This window comes from Canis lupus, chromosome 5 (genome assembly GCF_048164855.1).
Source record: "Canis lupus baileyi chromosome 5, mCanLup2.hap1, whole genome shotgun sequence".
In the NCBI taxonomy this organism is placed as follows: Eukaryota; Metazoa; Chordata; class Mammalia; order Carnivora; family Canidae; genus Canis; species Canis lupus.
Genome location: NC_132842.1, coordinates 6,534,621 through 6,556,480, shown reverse-complemented (window position 1 = coordinate 6,556,480; position 21,860 = coordinate 6,534,621). Strand labels below are relative to the sequence as shown.

Genomic DNA, 21,860 nt, shown 5'->3' with positions numbered 1-21,860 from the left:
GTATCATGAGAGTATCCCATTGGCAATCTTTTCTTAATGGCTCATGATAAAAAACTGTCTTATATTGTACTTGCAGTTTTTCTTTAAGTTTATGGAATGGCTAACTCAAAATTTCCAGTTTTCAAATAAAAATAAGTTTCAAAATGTGTCAGAGTTGTAATCTACTCTGAGTTGTGTTATTGGCTAATTTTAACATTATTCTAAGGAATGTAATGAATTTTTTCTTAAAAGCTTTAAGTAGCCTTGAACTATCTGGGCTATTTATGATAATAGCCTCTCTGGTATGAAAAGAGAGTGAAAACTTTTTTATGGTGAAAGAAAATGGAAGGATAGGGAGTTTAATTGATTTTCTCTGCTTTAAATAATTGTTACAGTAAAATATTGGCTTCCTTATTTCCAATCCAATTCCTAAAAGTATTTTATAACTTAAAGTAGTTAAAATTATGCCCAAATACCTTAACAGTTCTGGTCCTGTATTTCTTGTTTATAAATGAGAGGGTTAAAGTATTCTCCAGCTCCATGACAATAGATTGTACTATCTCTTAAGGGTTCATGTATAGAACTACTGGAGTCTGGTATGATTGTCACTCTAAGGAAAACTCCTTAACAATAAAATGTCTTCCTTGTGGTTTGAAATTACTTATATTAGGGATCCCTAGGTGGCGCAGCGGTTTGGCGCCTGCCTTCGGCCTAGGGCGCGATCCTGGAGACCCGGGATCGAATCCCACATCGGGCTCCCAGTGCATGGAGCCTGCTTCTCCCTCTGCCTGTGTCTCTGCCTCTCTCTCTCTCTGTGACTATCATAAATAAATAAAAATTAAAAAAAAAAAAAAAAAGAAATTACTTATATTATATCTATTACATCAGGTTAAGATTTCTTAAAGTGTCCTTTATAAAGTAGTGGTTTTTTTTAAGGATCTTGTGAAATACATAAGAAAACTCTGGGTAAAACTGATTGCTTTACCCAACTTTTCAAAACTTTAAAATGCCAAAATGCTTTCTGATTCTATAAGAGAAATATACAATTCATTTATTGTCATACTTCGTTTTCCAGGAAACTCTTTGAAGAGCACCTAATGGAAGTATTGTTTTATGGAAAATATTTTGGGAAGGGCTAGGTGAACACAAAGTGCATCATTAGAGAATATAAATGAATCAATTTTATATGTAAAATATTAGCTCAGAATATTATTTTGTATCAGAAAATAGTCCTGGAGTACTACCCTAAAAGTTGGCAGTAGCTCTACTCTCAAAATCTCAGGCCATGGCTTATTTTAGTGGGAGGACAGACTCTACAGTAACACTGAGTCCAAAGTTTGATCAGCCAAAGGGTATCAGTGTCACATGGTGGAAAAAACACAGACTGGGAACCACATTGATTTGGGTTACATCCAGATTCTTTCAATTCCATATTCTGTATTGTTGGTCAGCTCAGTTACCACTCTGAGTCTCAATTTCTTCATTGCCAAAATGGAGATGAATCAAGAATGATAATAACAGTAGTTTTCGAAGCAGATACGTGGGTAACACAGCTAGGTACTATTCTAATCACTTAATATATATTAAATGATTTGATCCTCACCAAAATATCACTTAATCTTTTCTTATTTCTATATAAAATTCTGACCATACAGGATTGTTGTGGTAATTAGATAAAATGTACAAAATTTTTGTACAGTGCCTGAGACAGATTGAGCACTTAGTACATCACCGTTATCATCACCGTTATCATCCACATCATGAAGATCCTGGCTGCCAGGGATGCGTAGGTAGGGAAGAGGTGGAGCTGAAGAGGGTGTGGTAAGCTATAAAAAGGAGACTGGAAGAGCACTGTAGGTAAATTTTAAATAGTTTTCGCAGTCTTCCCTGTGGCTAATTGTGGCCATAGCTTCCCACTCTTTATTATTTTTACACACTTAAAATCTTAAATTTCCTCCTACACTACGGCATCACTTTGAGCAAACATGTTTGTTTATCCACAGATCTGTTTTCTATTAAATGCCTACTATGCATAGGTAATAATATAAATAAAATATGTCAGATGATCATAAGCACAATAACACAATAAAGAAAGTAAAGCAGGAGATAAAAAGTATAGGGCTGAGGGTGAGGTTAAGTTTTATACACTTGCTTTCACACTTGTTTACAATTTCTGGAGATAAGTCTACACAGCATAGAAAAAGGCAAAAAGGGAAGAGATGGAGAGAAAGGGAAAGAATGAAAGTATAAAAACTGTGATTGGCATTTAACTTTTGTTTTATTCAGTCAAAAGAGTGGAATGAAGCAATACCTCCCTCAGTACCTGAAATGCCTTTCTACCTTATACACCTGGGCACATTTTAAAAAGGAGTATTCTGAAGCCTTGATTCGGTCATTCAGACAACCTGATTCCATCGACTTCTTCCGTTTTTCCATGGCCTTAGGTATTTGCTAACCTAATGCCTCACAAATGGCTAATATATTGCTGTGCTAAGCAGCATTTCTGCTGTCAGCGGTGCACCAGAAAATGAAGCACCTCACAAGGGAATCATTGAATTAAATGGTGCACAGTGGACTGGTTATGTTCTCTTCCACTTTGGAATGACTTCACCTTCTCAGTTCCCAAGTGAAATAAAACTTCTTCCATCTGTGCTAGACTTGTATTCTGAAGGAGTTTGGGGATTTATGATTCTTAGAGATGGAAGGCAGGAGCAATGAAGCACTAACAAAATGTAAATTGCCACAATGGCTTTTGTAACTGTTACTATTGATGGAGGAGTTAATTGCCTGTGTACTTCATTTTTAACTATTGAGCTTAACTCAAAACTGAAAAGTTGACAAAATTACAAAAAGGTTAGAGGAGAACAGAAGAAAACAATGAAGAAAAGAGATTGGAATTCAGAATGGTTTGGCAAGAAATACCAAGTCTTTTTATCATTACTTTATTTGGTAGAATGATCAGAACCTTTTTATTTTTTTTATTTTATTTATTTATTTTTTAGAACCTTTTTAAAATTTCCATTTTTGGGAAGTTTGTATATATTATTACAGTAACTCTATTAGTGGGCTTTCATGTTGAATGTGCTGCTCTACTGTAACATAGTTTGGTTGCTAGATAAGCCATTTTCTGAAACTGAAGACAAAGATCTAAAAAGTGGAAGTTGTCAACAGTGTGTCCCATACATAATACCAAAATATATATACAATTTGTTCCTACGATTTGGCTAGTCCACTGGTCTGAGAGTTAATTCACTTGAAATGTTCCAGAATAAGAAAGCACTGATTTCTGTCTTGATATAAAAGAAATAAAAATATATGCAGGCAGTACGTGGTGTTAGATACTGAGGAATTCTCACAATTTTTGTTCCTGGAACCCATGTTTGGAACTATGATTGAAGAGGATGTGTCAGATTCAGGAAGACTGAAGCCTGTTGATGACTTTATTTATGTCAGTTGGAAATTGTTTATAAATGTCAAGAATAGTACCTTATTAAATATATATTCCACAATGTAAATATTTGGTTCCTTATGAGTTTATTTTGTTGGAACATTTCTTTAGTCCTTGGAAACCTTGAAGAACACATTCATAAAATAGTGTCAAGTTAGAAGCCAATGTGTCCAATAAACCAATAAAAGTTATTATAAATTTTTCTTTTTGTCCACAGAAATGAAATAATTAGTATAGCATATTAAGGAAAAAATGTGAATGACATTTTCTACATCTTACTTTAATAATAATTCCACGTGTGATTGCTTTCTATTTACCTTTTCTAGCTCACTGGAAATGTTCTAGGATCAATGTACCTGGAGGTTTTGTTGAAAGCTTATAAATTTGTTTTGCTTTGTTGCAAAACTTAGTGCATACTAAGATGTGTTTTATTTCCATTACCTAGCCTGCTGTCCAAAATATTCATTAGTTTTCAGATTTTATGTTTTGGTTTGTTAATCTAGCTCTTGGATCCCCACTGTGTCTCTCCCAAAATGCAGCCTCAGAGGATAGTCTGTTACCTTTTACATATATTACTCAGCCCCATTTTCAAACAGATATAAGATTATATAACATCTGTGTTTATTCCTTTTAGCTTTTTAAAACATTTTTCTTCTAGCTAAGGTACCTTTTACTTTTCTATTCCACATACTTCCCCTACTTTTTATAATTGTTCCCTACAGTAATGGCTCACATTTATTGAAACAGAATTTTTATATTGCTGAAAAAAGCACAGAAGCAAAGTCACATACACTGAAATTTAGCAGGAGGGAACTCCAGTTTAGTGAGGTATTTCAGTGTTCCTTTCCGATCCTTGGATCGTTTAATGAGTAGCTGTACAATACAGATAGACCAAAATTGAGGAATACCAGGCTACCCTAGGGATACCATATAGGATTTTTAGTCTCCTGAGATTCATCCTATTGTATCTTTGATATGAATGATATTTAGAAATTAGAACCTGGGAATATTTAGGAACCATTTATGGTCTTTGTTGGGGTTGAATTTTATTTTCTGATATACTTCATTAAGAAAACCTTTCCTACATAGATGAAACTAGGTTGACTCAAGGATAAGTTGTTGCACTTTGACTAATTAACATATGAATGGTTAAGACCTTAGCTTTTGGAAAGATACCATTCTTTTAACTACCAAAGAGAATCAAGTACAATAGACTGGAATACTCCCTATTGAAAGGACAATATACTGTAACATACCACATTTGGCCCCGTACTGAATACTCAAATTACAATAAATAGTACTGTAACAGTAAATGTCTATGTTTATTTTTTTAATGGTACCTTCTTTCTACTGGGTTAATACTGCTTTCAGATCTATGAAAGGAAAGGGAAGGGAAGAAAAGAAAAGAAAAAATGAAAAAAGAGAAGAATGAGGGAGGGAGGGAGGGAGGAAGGAAGGAAGGAAAAGAAAAGAAAAGAAAAGAAAGGAGAAGAAAAGACAGGCCCATCTTTTCTTAGAATGTGGTATGACACACTTAGTCATACTTCCAGTATTTTTTTCTTTGTTGACTTAATTGTAGCACTCAAGTTAGACAAATGTCACACTTTTCTACCAATTAGGTTTGTTTTGGTGTGATCTACTGATTCAGATCTATCTAAGCTTTATTATTATTAGAAGTAAAGATGAACAAGAGAATTCTATTGATGAACCCATAGCAGAAAAACAGACTGACTTGAACATGACTTCATGAGATGTGGTAGCACATTAAAATGTGTAGGGAATAAAATAAGCTGTAAGAAAGGCTGAAAGCAATGGCTTTGAAGAGTAATTGCCATCACTGCCTGTAGCTTTCATCAGTGTATCTGGCCTATTTCATCCTAGACTCTGCACTCCAAGGTAGAGACTTTGGTCATGCAAGTTCTACAGTTGAGGTGTGACATTACTTTGAGAAGAACCCATTTTATCATGGTTCAAAAAAGATCCTTTGTTCTCTGCAGGATTTGATTCAAAATCACATGTGAGAGTGGCAGTATAGATGAAGACTAGCAATGAATCTATAATTGTTGAGAAGTTCATGGCAATTTTCTTTTTGCCCTGCTTTTGTACGTTTGAAGTATTTTTAATAAAAGGTTAAAAAACAATATAAAAACAAAAAATGGAGTCAAAGGATAGATAAAAAAGGAAAAAGTCCTTTGTTAACATATGGCATCCAAGAAGAAAGTGTATATACATATAGTTCTGTTGTTTTAAACTTAAGAGATGTGTAGAATGTATTTATCGAAATCACATAGGCAACCTTTTGGCAAATGTATTTCTGGGGTCCTATCATTGGAGATTCCAATTTAGTAGATCTGTAGAGGGAATCAGATTGCCAGTGATTCTCATGTGCTCACAGGTTTGTGAACCATTGCCACTGTTAACTGGCTGGATTATGTCATGAAATTCATTTTGGCAAAAACACACTTCAGTAAAGATAAAAGAAAATGATAAAATTGATGAAATTCATTGACAGTGTTTCTTAAAGTAGAACTATAACACTTTATTGTAATTTGTACTCTATGATGTTGGTTTCCTTGGTATGAGACCTGGCAGGAATGTTATAGCTGGAATTTACTTAGACATCCCTTGTCCAGGGTCTGTTTTATAGACCTAAAACTCAACTGTTAAGTTTAGCAAATATTTATTTAAGACCTGTAAGGAACTAGGCATTATGTTTGGGTAGGTACTTGGAACACAGAAATTACTAAAAGTTATAGCTTCTGACCTGGAAAAACTAGGCTCTATTTTTTTACTTTCATTTCATTATTCTATCATACCATGTTGCCTCTCTTCACATCTTTCTTCTAACTATGTAAGTCTATTTAGCTTCAAAGAGAACATTTAAATTTAAAATTAATTCTAGGGGCACCTGGGTCAGTCAGTTAAGTGTCAGACTCTGCATTTTAGCTCAGGTCATGATCTCAGGGTCATGAGATTGAGCCCTATGTCAGGCTCTGTGCTCAGTGCACAGTCTGCTTGGGATTCTCTCTCTATCCCTCCCCCTTTGCTCTCTCTCTCTCTCTCTCAAATAATCAATTAGTAAAAATCTTTAAGTAAATAAAGTTAATTTTCATTAGTTAGTATTTCTCCTTATATATTTAAAAAAAAAAACAAACCACTGCTAATCATAGAAATAACATCTGTTTACCACTAAGGAACGGTAGCTACTCTCCATGTTAAGAATTGTTCTCATACATTTTAGGGTTCCCACAGCATCAGCTTCTAAAGATGGCTTGGAACCACAGGGGAAAGATGGTATGCCTGAGTTATTTTTCTTTTCTTTCTTTTTTTTTTTTTTTATGATAGTCACAGAGAGAGAGAGAGAGAGAGAGGCAGAGACACAGGCAGAGGGAGAAGCAGGCTCCATGCACCAGGAGCCCAACGTGGGATTCGATCCCGGGTCTCCAGGATCGCGCCCTGGGCCAAAGGCAGGCGCCAAACCACTGCGCCACCCAGGGATCCCCGGTATGCCTGAGTTATTAATCCTTGCCTGACATTAACTGGGCTCTTGAGAATGAACTGGGCATTTAAGAGCAAGTTTAGAGAAACCTGGCAGAAGGTAACTTCACTTTCTTAGGGTCTGTAGGGTCCTAGGACCTTCTTGATGAATGGCATTCAAGGAGTATTGATGTTCAGTTGGTTGTATTTTTTAATTTAAAGTTAGTGTTACTGTTGTGCCCAAGATCGCGAATCCGAGAAACCGCCAAGGAGCCGACACCGATGCAATCACACGAGGGCTTATTTACAAGCTCGAGCCTGGGACCAAGTATACCCGCCGCGGGGGAGCAGGGACTTGGACCCCGAGACTAAGAGGCTTAGCAACTTTATAGGGGCCCGTGGCCAATGGGATCGCAGAAAGTTGCACAGACAAGCTGGTCCACTGAGCGGGATTTCCGGTTAGGGTGTGCCCTGGTCATTGACTAGGGCGGGCAGTGCCCTAAGCAATAAGCAGGTCAGCACAAGGAGGGTGCAGCCCAAAATAGAGTCAGTCCTGCTCTGCTTGTCCAGGGGTAGGGGATTTTGTTCAATTTCCTGGGTCCCACAGTTAGAACATAACTCTTCCCCATGTGACTTTTCCATTTTCTCTGATCCTTGTAACAACAAAAGAGATATTCAATGTCTAAAGAAAATGGAGTAGAAACTGTGGGTAAGCAGGAACACATTAGAATTTTCTACCCATTGCATATTAGCTAGGGAGTCAGTAATTGTCTTAAATGCAGAGTGGTTTGAATGGACACACTTCTGCAAAGAACCTTTCTCTTGGTTCTTTTTTAGGTATCCCAGTGGTTCTCAAGTTTCATATGTAAAAGAATTACTGTATATAGGTGTATATACATATTGATATACTGTGTTTTAAGGCATAGTTTCTTAATTTTATTATGTAACATTTGACTGACTGCAGGTCATTTTAGAGCTTAATCCCCGATGTGTAGGATGTGAGTGCTGTAGTGAGGTACCTGTCCCTCTATAACTAGGTGATTGGGAATGATATAACAAAGAAGGAGAATAAATGACTGTAAATTGATTTTTACTTAATAAAAAGGAATAATTATTTATCACTTTCTAAATTCCCTCCAAAATGAGAATTGGCCAGAGACATGTTAACTAAGCATATAAGCAGAAGTTATACATCAAAACATTGTACTCTCAAAGTACATAATGGCTGTTCGTTTTTAGTAAGAGAAGATAGTACCACTCTCTAATTGTGGGGTGATTTCCTGGAGCTTTAACAGAAAGAAAATGATTGGGAATGCTTCTTATTTGATGTCATTTGGGTTTAATTTCAAGTGTCCTGGGCCAAGTACAGACAGCCCAGACACAGCCTTCTCCCTCTACTCTTGGCAGGGTTTCTCAAGTGTTGCTTTTTTTTTTTTTTTTTAAACCTATACATTGTAGTTCAAACATAATATGGTTCCTGTGGAGGAAATGCATTAGCTCCATTTATAAAAACATTTTAAGGAGAGTGGTTTCCTACTAGAAATCAAAAGGGAGTGTTTTATCTATAAAAAGTTAAAATGGAATTATTGAAAGCCAAAATAGGCTACTTGTATAAAATGACAGCTAGAAGTAGATTTATTTCAAGTTTTGGCTAATCATCATAATGATAAATGTTTAGGTATTAAACTAATCATTTTGTGGCTAGCAAAATATATTTGTGAATTTAATTAGAAAGTGTATTATGAGAAGAATTTGAAAGAAATATTAAAATAAGAGTCTGAAATAGAACTCATTGTCAGCTTATTCTATTATTGCCATTTACTCAAAATCTATAATTATCAATTTTTTCTTACTGGAAACATATTCTTCCCTACTTTGCTCAGTCTTCTGTCATTGTGAAGCTTTGATGCGTATGACAACAGAATTGACGTCAAAAGTTGTGAGAAGTCCAGAGCTGTGGTGCCAGGTCCATTTCAGTTTTAAATAAGCAGTTCAATTTCTTTCATACTATGCAAAAAATGTATCTGAAGGAAACGAGGTCTGAATAGGAAGGACTTGAACCTTAGGTTAGACCTAGGTATCAGGCATATTTGTTTCTGAATAGCTGGATCATCTTAGATATTCAACTTCTGTGTGACCCAGTTCTCCTAATAAAGTGGCATAAATATCACCTCCTTTACTACTACATAAAGTTCTTGTGAGAATAAAATGGATACTAGATGTGAGAAGGGCAGTACAAGACAAATATATGTAAAATGAGATTCTTGATCAACTGTTTTTATATATCTGATTTTTCCATCCTAAGTTTTTTTTTTCAAATTTTTTAAAAAGCCAAAATCAAATGTACCTTCATTACTGATGTGCAAGTCAGGGAATGGGCAAGAATCAATGTGAGGTTTAGGAGAAGTCAGAACAAAAAGGATCTATCTGATGGTGAACAGCTGGCTAGTTAGAAAAGTTATATGAAATCTTTTATTTTTAAATCATTTTTCTCCACATTATTTTTAGAATATTGCACAAACCTCTAGGATACTGGAAGACCTCAACTGTTACAAATAATTCACTTATTCAGACTATAAGTGCAGTCTACGGATTTTTTGCAATGTTATGTTTCTAGAATAATCCAACACAAACTTTTAAGTTAGTATTGAACAGAGAGAAAGCAAATTAGTGCTCTACTTGGATATCTTTGGCATAAATATATGATTTACTAATGGCTAAAATTTGGTTCAATGCCAAAGATACAACTACATTTTGCTATTAATATTTCATTACTCACTAATAGCTTTTTGCATAGGAATAGAAATTGCTGGGGTTACAAGGCAATATAATAACAGTCCCTCTTGTGGATGTTATAAATGATGGAATATTGTTTTTATAAATAACTGTTGACTTTTTAATGTTACTCATGAATCTGACCTAAAATATCTTAACACGGTAACTGGAATATTTCCTAGATTATCTATTACAATAAAATCTTCCACTGTTATAGAAAAAAATCTTCCAATGTAAAAACTTCCACCTGTTAAGGTCCTATGGAATTTTTTTAAACACGGGAGTTTAACATTGTTGGTGTTTTGTCCAGTAACTAAGCCCTTCTCTCTAGATAATTACTTCCCCACACTGTCCAGGGAGTTGCAGAGTCTGAATGAAGGCTATTCTAATAAGGTCTACTGTTATTTTCTTGAAGCTTCTAGAACAATTGTTACCATTTTGTTTAGTTTATTGACAACCTAGTACCTTGGTTGTGTAATGTTTAGCTTCTCTGAGACAAAGTCATTATACTGTTAAAATGAAACTTGGTATGTATCAGGAATTAATTTTTTATAATTTTTTATAATTCTTAATAATCTTTTAAAATTGCCAGTCATCAGTATGGCTAAATGATTCCACCATTTAGTAGTTGTGTGATGTTGGGAAATTTAAAGAATTTTCTAAAAAAAAAAAGAATTTTCTGTGATTCTGTTCCATTGTTGACAAAAAGGGGGGATAACAGTGGTACCTTAAATATTTGCTATAACGATTCAATAAGAGTTCCTTACATTTTAAGTGGTGAACTTAGTACCTGCACACAGTAAACATCTGATAAAAATTAGCTGTCGGGACTATTATTATTAAATGTGAACATGGGTAATTGTCATAACTGTTATTGCAAAGGATTTGGGTCATGTAGCTATATATATGTTTACTCAAGTAATTGAACAGGCAAAAATAAAAAAAATAATCCTTGTATTTAGCTTGTTTATTCTATACAAGACAAAAAAGTGGATAGCTAATCTATTTACTTGAACTTTGACATTTGAATTCATTATGATTTTTCAAGATAAAAAGTACATAGAGAATAGAACTAGAAAGTATTTAAAATCTAACAGCATTGCAGATATTTTGAATGATACCTGTTGTGCATAAAAAATCCATTTATGTTGTGTCCTTTATTGTGATTCAGTCAGCTGTTACAGTAGATACTTCTTGTTGCCTCAGCAACCACCACCCCCTACCTCTCTTTCTCTTCCTTTTTAACAGAATTCTGATTCTATTCAGGTATCTGCTTACCCTTAGAGACCAAGGGTAAATCTTACTAAATTTGGTGCACTGATCTATTCCTCTTGCCAGTAATTGGTTTAAGTAAAGGCACATACTAAAGCAGTAGCTAATGAGACACAAAGGAAAGTCTGCTGATGGGATTCTGAAAAATGTTTTACTTGTTCTAAAACAGAAAAGGTCTTCTTTTTGCTTCTGAACACTATGATGTTTGGAACTGTTGTAGCCATCTTGTAATTATGAAGTCCTAAGCTTCAAGACAAAATCGATACATGAAGATGGCAAAGCAATAAGATGCAGCAAACTTGGGTCTTTGAAGACATGTTAAGGCATTGAATTAACCAACATTGGAATTGCCAACCTCTTGGCTTCTTTTGTAATAAATTCCTTAGTGGGGTCATTTATTTGAGTTAGAATTTTCTGATATAGCTAAAAACATCCTGAATAATAAAAGCATTCTAAATATTAGCTAAAAGCATCCTAAAAATGTTACTTATTGTATCTTTTTTCATATAATAGCATGTTAAAACTTGTGTACATGGAAAATATAAGTAATTTATAACTATGAGGATTCCATGGCTGCATAAATTCTTATATAGAATATTTTCTGAAAATATAGCAGGCTTTGATGTCTTTCTCAAATAGAAGTAGGACAATTTCCCAAAATTATATATTGGCAATACTTGACAATATTTGTTAAATTAAAATGTATTAAAATTTTTAACTTTTAAAATTTATTAACTTTCAAAATTCTTTTACTATAAATATACCATATATACAATAAACTGCACAAATCATATTTGACACTAAAAATGTTTTTAAAAGTTTTTAGCAGTTTTTATAAAATGAATACTCATGTAAATTACCACCTAGATCAAGATATAGAGAACATTACTAGCTTCCCAGAATCTTCCAGTCAACACCATGCCCTCATTGCAAGAGTAACCACTTTTATAACACCATAGGTACATTTTCCTGTTTTTGAATGTTATATATTTGAGTCATGTACTTTGCATGCTTTTGTGTCTGACTTCTTTTGTGTAACAGTTTAGAATGTTACATGGATCCATGTTATGCATAGCATTGCTATTGCAAACATAGCAATAGCATATGTTTATTTTAATTTTATTTAGTGCTCTATTGGATGAATATACCATAATCTATCCATTCTAATATGAAGGACATTGGATTTTTGGCTACTATGAATAATGTAGCTATGAACGTTCTCATATACATCTCTCAGTGTATATATATTCATACATTTCTATTGAGTATATAATTAGATGTGGAATTGCTGGGTCCTAAGGTTAAGTAAATATCCCTCTGTAGTAGATATTGTCAAAGAGTTTTCTAAAGTGATTTGATCAGTGTACCCTTCTACCAGCCATATATGAATATAAAATTTGCCTTACATGCTTGCCAACGTATGATATCAATTTTAATTTTAGGCTACCTGATATTATGTAGTGTGTCTCTTGTAGTATTAATTTTCATGTTTTTAATTATTTTTTCATATTCATTTTTATTTTTTAGAGAAGTGGGGAGGGGCAGAGAGAGAGAGGGACAGAATCTTAAGCAGGCTCCACCTCCTGTATGGAGCCTGACCTGGGACTCTATCTCACAACCCTGAGATCATGACCTGAGCCAAAAATCAAGAGTCAAATACTTAATCAACTGAGCCACCTGGGTGCCACTTAATTTTCATTTTAATTATCAGTTCTCTGATAACTAATGAAGTTGAGTGCCTTTTTATATGTTCACTGAACATTTGGATATCCTCTTTTTTGAAGTTCATCTTTAAGTCTTTTAATATTTTTTCCAAAATGTGTTTTTTTTATTATTATTGACTTACAGAAATTAGTTTTATATTCTGGATACATGTTCTTTGTCAAATTCAAGTATTAAAATATTTTTTTTGCCTGTATACCTTGTCCTTTCACTCTGTTAATGATATCTTTGTGGAGAGAATAAGGTTTTAGTTTTAATAAAGTACAGTGTATCACTTTTTCTTTGTAGTTACTGTTTTTGTGTTGTGACGAAGAAATCTTTGCCTAAGATCTAAGGTTATGAAGACATTCTTCTCTGTTGTCCTTAGAAGATTTATTTATTCTTTCATCCATCTGGAATTGATTATTATGTAGGTGTAAGTTGGGATAAAAGTACCTTGTATCTATATGTATATTCAGTTGATCCCTGTGTTTTGCAAATCAGGTGGATTTATATAGATCCATTTATAAAGTAGAGAGACAGAAGATGAACTATGTAGAAAAGAAGTTAAGAAACAGAGAGTATAATTAAAATGTACAACACAGGTAAAATTGAAGTCCTAAAGGAAGAAGAAAGAAACAATGAACCAAAACAATCTTTGAAGAATAGTGACTGTGAGAATACTGATGAGAAACATCAAGCCATAGATTGTGGAAGTCAACCTTAAGTAAGATAGAACTATAACTAGTGTAATGGGGGAGACCAAATGCAAAGACAAAGTCTTAAAAACATCCAGATAAGTAACCAGATAAATTATCAAAGTAGCTACTGGAAGACTAACAATAGGCTTCTTATCATATAAGGTGGAAGCCAAGAGTCAATGTAATGACATCTTCAGAATGCTGGAAGAAAGTAAGTGCTGATTTAGAATGTTACATCTTTCATAAGTGAAGTGAAATAAACACATTCTCAGACCAGCAATCACTAAATTAATCATCAGAACAGCACCAAAGAAAATATTAACAAGTAATCTTCAGGCAGAAGGAAAATGATCCCAAATGGAAGTCTGAACATAATAGGAAAGATTGAAGCAGAGAAAGATTGAGCATGGAGATATAAATGAATATTGACTGTACTAACCAACAGTAATAATGTTCTGTAGAAATATGCTAGAATATAAATTGAAAGAGAAGTTACTTGCCTATTTTAATGTTCATGCATTATCTGGGAAGAAATTTTATATTAGATTTTGATAAGTCAAGAATGGGTATTGTAATCTCTAGGGAAACATCTAAAGTAATAGTAAGAGGATAAATAACTATGAAGATAACATATAGAAACACTGAAATCATAAAAATGAATCCAAAAGAAAGGAATCAAAAAAAGATGAAAGAACATCAGTATATCTTTAGAGGATTCACTTGAGGTGGGAGTGCCCATTGGAATATCTCAGCCAACGTATTACTAACAATGGAAACTCCTTTGTTCTTTTTGATATAAGCAAACCAGTAATTTTCCCCCTTTCATAAATCAGTATTTTTAAAAAAGATTATTTAGTTAGTTATCTATTTATTTACTTCAGTGAGGGAGTGAGAGCATGTACACACAGGTGGGGCAAGAGGCAGAGGAAGAGAGAGAAGCAAGCTTACTGGGGAGGGAGTAGGGGAGCCTGATTTGCGGCTTAATCCTAGGACCCTGGGATCATGACCTGAGCTGAAAGTAGATGCTTAACTGACTGAGCCACCCAGGAAGCCCTCAAAAACCAGTATTTTTAGTATTTTTCTAACAAGTAACATTTGCTCTAGATTTTGGCCTGACACCTTATAGATTTGCGCTAATCTTTTGTAGCATTTATCCATAATTCAGTCCATCCTTAATATGTCTTCTGAAAAAAAGTAAACACAAAAAAATGAAAATCTAAGCATATGTAGGATCTGTTTTCTGACCCCCCCTTCCTTTAAATGTCTCTACTTTTCGTTTCATAATCAGCTGTGATTTAATTGATAGAGCTCCTGCTACCTAGTGCTTTTGAATGATTTTCTTCTCTAGCATCATCTTTAATGATACAAATATACTGTACCTCCATATCTTCCCGAAACATGCAAAAATCTAGATACACTTCCGTCTGACCATAATTTATTTTATTCTTTGGGTATTAGTTCTCTGTAATAGCATTTTAAATTACTTATAGGTTCTTATTTCTTCACTTTTGTTATTAAGATCTGAAGTGTGTACCTTGTCTCTAGCCATTTAAATACTGAAAGGGAGCACTTAAAAGCCTAAAGGCCAGCATGCTTGCTATTATCCTCCACTTCCTTACATCTTTCTCTCTCCTGTTCCTTATTGTTTCTTCACCTGTGTAGTATCTTGCCTTCTTTGGATCTGATACTCTTTCTTTAATAACTCCCAGAGATGTGTTTTTCTAAATAACTGACCATCTTTGCAACTCTCACTTTTTACAACTCTATTTTTAATAAGAAAAGTCATTTAGTTTTTTTGTAAAATTTTGGAAGGCACAGAAAATTGCCGCAACAAAAATGAATAAAAAGCACTTGAGGGGATCCCTGGGTGGCTCAGAGGTTTAGCTCCTGCCTTTGGCCTAGGGCGTGATCCTGGAGTCCTGGATCGAGTCCCACGTTGGGCTCCCGGCATGGAGCCTGCTTTTCCCTCCTCCTGTGTCTCTGCCTCTCTCTCTCTCTCTCTCTCTCTCTCTGTCTATCCCGAATAAATAAATAAATCTTAAAAAAAAAAAAATAAAAGCACTTGAATGTTACCATCCTAAGAGAATCACTATTAAAATTTTAGTGTATGTTCTTAGGGAATAAGATGTAATTTTCCTGTTGTTTCATACAATTATTCTGTCTTTGGAATCTATCCTTTCTTGGCTGATGGTTTTATAGTGATAGAGATTAGTTACTTGTTTCCCACAGCTTTGTTTTATATAAGTTGTAGTGTAAGAATGAGGACTGGGCATCCTGGGTGGCTCAGTGGTTTAGCGGTGCCTTCAGCCCAAGGCCTGATCCTGGAGACCCAGGATCAGGTCCCACGTTGGGCTCCCTGCATGGAGTCTGTGTCTCCCTCTGCCTCTCTCTCTCTCTCATGAATAAATAAATTAAATATTTTTAAAAAAGAATGAGGACTAAGTTCTTTAATTTTTCCAAATAATTCATATTATGTGTTGTGGGGCTCATGATTTTTCACACTTCTTGCTTTTTTTTTATTTTAAAGATTTTATTTATTTATTCATGAGAGACAGAGAGAGAGAGAGAGACAGAATCATAGGCAGAGGAAGAAGCACGCTCCCCATGCGGAGCCTGATGTGGGACTCAATCCCAAGACCCCAGGATCACAACCTGAGCCAAAGGCAGACACTCAACCACTGAGCCACCCAGGTGCTCCTACTTGGTTTTAATGCACTCACAGAAACTCAGTGCTAAGAGTAAGTAGGTCTTGAGCTTTCTTCATCTACAGACCAGATTGCATTTTCATGGGCTTCTCATAGACTATTCATCAAGTCAGGGAAAGCAGCCATGGAAGTCTCTGATTTGAGCAAAATGAGACTGTTTAGGTAACTAGCAAATTTCTGTTTCATAGGAGAGTAAGATTTAGATCTTGGTCACATGGGATGAGTTTATTTTGCCTTGTTAGCCCCCTTTTAATCTGCTCAGGTATTAGAAATGAACATTGTGTCTTTAAGCAACCTATCCAGAACTTCTAACATTTAATGTTCAGACATTTTAAGACATAAAGGAAATTTTGACTCTTGCATATAATTTTGGCTTCATTGGAGGAGGAGAGTAAGCAGATGACTAAAACCTGAGAAGATTCCTGATTCATTTAATTTTGTTCAACTCACTTAAAATTGAATATGAGACCTGTTTTGACTACATCTGTTACTATCTATATGTTCTTATGAAGATACTAAATTGCCTAAATCTGTTAGCATAATTCAGTTATTCTGCTTACGGAGATGATACTACAAATTTTATACATATAACTTACTTATTTTATCGTTAGGGTTTGATCATAGAATCTTAGAGTTGGTGATCTTACAAGTCATCCCTGATTTATCAAAATCTTCTTTAGCAGTTTCTGAAACTTAGAATGCATAATGATTGAGGCACCTGGATGGCTCAGTGGTTAAGCTTCTCCCTTTGGCTCAGGTCATGATCCCAGGACCTGGAATTGAGCCCCACATTAGGCTCCCCATAGGGAGCCTGCTTCTCCCTCTGCCTGTGTCTCTGCCTCTGTGTGTCTCTCATGAATGAATGAATAAATAAAATGAAAAAAAAAAAAGAATGCATGAAGATCATCTAAGGGGATTTTGAATAGTTCATATCCCTGGACTTAATTCCCAAGATATTTTGAATTAAGTAGATCTAAATGTGTCCCAGAAAGCTTGACAAGCACCCATGGCAATTCTTAGGCAGGTGTTTTATGGACTGTTTTTAAAAAAACATTTTTTAAGGGCACCTGGGTGGCTCAGTGGTTGAGCATCTGCCTTCAGCTCAGGTCATGATCCTGAGGGTCCTGGGACCGAATTCTGGATAGGGCTCCCTGCAGGAAGCCTGCTTCTCCCTCTGCCTATGTCTCTGCCTCTCTCTCTGTGTCTTTCATGAATAAATAAAATAAAATCTTAAAAAAATTAACTTTTACTCATAGCACATAATTATCTTGCATAAGCTCTGTGGACTTAGGATCATTGAAAATTGTCAGCAAGTTCCTAAGAAATAGAAAAAATATATTATTCTCATTTCACAGAAGAGGGAAGTGCTATTAAATTATGTGTTTTACTTAAGATCATTATACATATCTAGTAACAGAAGCTGGAATATAACCTCCTACACTAATCTGAAGCTACTGGGTCACATTTGCCTTCATTGGTATCTGAATTTCCATTATTGCTCTGCGCTTGGCATTCTTCTCAAAAGAAACATTCATCAGAACTCATTGCTTTGAAGGTTCAAGCAGTTGGAAACAGCCATCATATTGTGCAGTATTAAATTTAAAATAGATCACAAAATTTGAAAACACAGAGAATTCACTGGTAGTATTTCTCATGTTATTTTGTTGAGGTGGGAGATCAAATTAAGAACTAATTATCTTGATTTTTTAAAAAGGTTGCAGAATCTCATTCTCCACCTGTTTTATGGTTTGATCCATTCAAGATTAAAACATTACAAATGCCTTATATTAGAAAATAAATGTCTAAACATGAAGCATTTACACCATCATGACTATAAATGCTAATTCTTTTCATTGTTACTATATTCAAGTAATGCAGCTGCATTCTTCGAAATGAATGCCATTTGCTGTATTTAACCCTGTCTTGAGATGGAAGCCAGTGTTCGTTTTTGCCAGGTAAATAAGGACAGACTCCATCTGTCCTGTATTGCCACAGCAGACCATCTAACCTATCCTTCAGAGGTCCTGTCAGGGAACATTTTGCAAACAGAGACAAAAAGGACCCTCCTGCTGGCTGACCAGTAGGAACTCTACTAAGCCTCTCTCTGATGGAAGCCTTTTTCTTGCCCATCTTACTGTGTGGCAAGTCTCTTGACAAGCTTTCTGACTTTGGTCATAGAACAAAAGTTAAAGATGTCTTTTAGGACTTTGATCTCTTGTGCAGGCAGAAAGAGTACCCTTTGTGACTCCAAAGCCTTAAGTCTGGAAAAAATTCATATTTCTCATAATCCTATAATGTAGCCATTTGTATTTTTATGAATCATAAATTTAAACATAAGCCAGATTTTAAAATTGCAAAGGAAAGAAAAGATCTGCTATTTAAACATGAAGCAATATTATCTCCAGTTTCATAATTGTTATAATTTATGATCATTAATAATTCAAATATACTAAATAGTGTTATAAATCTGCTTGTTTTTCTTTTGTTTCTTTTTTGGGAAGTCATTAGTATTAGCTATATTTATCTTGGAAAAATCAAATTTGCAGGATTCTATTGGTTTTCACCATAGTTTGTACTTCAGCTATATAAGATGTCTTAAGAAGAGCTTTCTTTGTTTTAGAGATAGGGAAACCAAAGCAGATATAGCCCAAAATAACTGATTCTATTCCAGAAAACCCCCAGAGGGTATCACAATCCATTTTAACATTGGGCAGCAAGGCATTTGCAGGATGGAGTATGTGTGTAGGGCTGGTGGAGGGTAGAGGGACAATGATATGGTGTCTAGAAAAGTGCTGGATTAAAACCCTATGAGCAATTTGTGCTGCTTCTAGAGCATACTGAGCAGAAGGCATAATGAGATAATGAGGAAAGTGGAGTTTAAATGTAGCATATCTAAAGTCTCAATCCTGGAGCAGAGCTGCTGACCCAGATCACTCCTAAATGGATTTAGCAAGGCTGTGTTTATATATGCAATGTATGATGAGAGTTGCATTTTTACCAAATTACCCCTAAGAGTTTCAATAGCCATATTTTAAGTTCTTACAAAGCTCTCATGTTTCTGGGTGCTCTCATAATTATTTTAGTATGAACAAAGAAATACTGTTCTGGGAAGACAAACAACTGGATATGATTTTATTCAATTTTAGCTTTAATGCTCATAAAATCACCTGACAAAGTAAAAGCCACCAACCTACACTCCTTGAAAAAGGCAAACCACTTTAACATAGATTTAGAAATCATTCCTAACACTTTAAAATTATGTGTTCATTATGAGCAAACTTTCTTCTTTTGTATGTCTGAAAGAATTGTGTCGTGGCTTGATTTTCATAACTTGTGGAACCTTAGAAAACTTAGAAAAGTTACATAACCTAAATAAGACCCAGCCGTCTCATCATTAAATTAATAATGATTATAATTCCTATGTCATAGAGTTATGTTGAGGATTAACTGAGATCCTTGTAAAGTATTTAACATTTCTGGTCCCTATATTAGTTTTCTATTGGTGTTATAATAAATTATGATAAAGTTAGTGGCTTAAAACAACACCAATTATAATCTTCTGATTCTGTAGGTTAGAAGGCTACTACAGGTCTCACGGTCTAGGTGCATTCTTTTTTGAAGGCTCTAGGAGAGACTGTTTCCTTGTCTCTTCTAGCTCCTAGAGACCTTTCACATTTCTTGGTTCATGGTCCCCTTCCTTCATCTTCAGAGCAAGAGTGTAGCTTCTCTTTGACCCTTCTTTCATTATCACATTTCCCTCTGACTGGAACCAGAAAAGGTTCTCCACTTTTAAGAATCTGTATGGTTAGATTAGACCCATTCTGGTAATCCAGGATAATCTCCCCATTTCAAAGCCCTTAATTTAATAATATGTGCTGAGTTCCTTTTACCATATAACATTGATAGGTTGCAGGAATTAAGCTGTGAGTGTGTTTGGGGGTTCCTACCACAGTACCTAATGCATTATTGGTAATAGTAAATCCTATCATCATCATTGTGAAAGCCATCATTTCTGTCTTGATCATTTTGCATTTGGTATCTGTTAAGAGTTTAAAAATACTTGTATCTTTTATTTTTTTAAATAAAGGACTGTTTAGAACGTTGGAAGACATTCTTTATGGAGTACAGATAATGGCATAGGTGACGTATGTTAATAATTCATTCATGTGTTATATTTTCCCAATATTTCAATGTATTTTTACATAGTATTTTGAACTTTTCAGAACAATTACAGCATTTTGAAATTGAAAGTAATGTTGGTGGGATGTCTGGGTGGCTCAGGGGTTGAGCATCTCCCTTCAGCTCAGGGTGTGATCCTGGAGTTCCAGGATCGAGTCCTGCTTCGGGTTCCCCATGGGGAGCCTGCTTCTCCCTCTGCCTGTGTCTCTGCATCTCTCTGTGCATCTCTTATGAATGAATAATAAAATCTTAAAAAAATGATGTTGGTGATTATATGGACCAGTTATAATTTTATGGATGGGAAAGCAGAAGAATAAGCAAGCTTAATCACCTGACTATAGTCATACAGTTTGTTAGAGGGTGCCATTGTGAGAAGTGTAGTCTTATCTTTCCTGGTGAAGCCAAAAGCAGATTGTTATTGGAGTGCACAAATAATGAATCCATAATATCCTCCAAAAGCTCTCTTCTTTAATTCAGTATACGTGATCTCCTCACAATCATTGACCAGAAAACCCTATACTTCAAGTTACAGATCTGGGGGACTAGGATGTGTTATGTAAAAGAAGCTTTAGTTAGAGGGTTCTTCAGGCAGATTCACTCTAGTGAAGGCAGCTATTTACCTTATACAATGTTAAATTCTAGGTTGGAGCCTAAAGAAAACCAATCAAGCCGAATCCTGATGTTTCTCATTATTTCACCATTGACATCCGAAGTCTAAACATCTGTGAAAAGATTAATTAATTCCTATTGCTAAGTAACTTAACACAAATTTATTGTTTTACCATTCTGGCGGTCAAAATTCTGAAATCAGTCTCACTGGTCTAAAGTCAAGATATTAGCAGGACTGGTTCCTTCTGGAGATGCTAGGAAAGAATCTTTTCACTTGCATTTTCCAGCTTCTGTAGGCTTCCTACACTCCTTTCTCGTTGACCATGTTTGTCATTACACCAACCCCCACTTCTATCGTCACATTTACTTCAATTTTAACCCTTCTGCCTCTCTCTTATAAGGACCATGGATTATATTGGGCCCACCTGGATAATCTAGGCTAAACTCCCCATTTCAATATCCTTAACCACATCTGTAAAATTGCCGTGCTATATAAAGTAACATAGACACAGGTTTGGTGGTTAGGATAGAGACATCCTTGGGAAGGAGCATTATCAGTCCACAGAAGTTACAGCTACCCCAGGGTCCAGTGAAATCAAACTGGTGACGTTTTCTGGCAAGACTAAAGGAAAGCTGTGCTTGCCAACTTCATCTGGAAATTTTGCCAGTGGAATAATACCATGGAAATCTGTCTTGCCTGCTTTGTGAAAGCAGTTTGACTTCTTGCAGAAATGATCCTGGTGACAATAAAAGCTGAATAAATTTGAACTATAAGGCGATAGGAGCTGAATTTTCATGTGTAGCTAATGAACTCCATCCAGGCCTAGCTGACAGGAAGATGAATTATAATAGGCTTTATCTTAACTGGGTTGACCCTGAGTTGGAAAAAGCAGTGGGACATGGAGGATGATCTCTTTCATTAATAACTATGTATTGTGAATATCCAGAAATTAATAACTTTTAGCAAAATTCAGTATTTTTTAATAAGATGGAGTAGTAGTGGCCATAAAATTT

General features: G+C 35.1%; 1 protein-coding gene and 1 long non-coding RNA gene across 4 annotated transcripts in view; one reads left to right on the top strand and one right to left on the bottom strand.

Annotated features, from left to right (window-relative positions):
- LOC140632862 (uncharacterized) overlaps positions 1 to 11,079 on the bottom strand; it is an 83,682-nt gene extending 72,603 nt beyond the window's left edge. For both annotated transcript variants that reach the window (XR_012030522.1, XR_012030521.1), the window contains exon 1: positions 10,801 to 11,079. This is a non-coding gene — a long non-coding RNA (uncharacterized lncRNA). The remainder of the gene's footprint in view (positions 1 to 10,800) is intronic.
- Positions 1 to 21,860, top strand: part of GPR158 (G protein-coupled receptor 158) — a 410,138-nt gene that overhangs the window by 148,914 nt on the left and 239,364 nt on the right. The gene's annotated exons all lie outside the window — the stretch shown is intronic.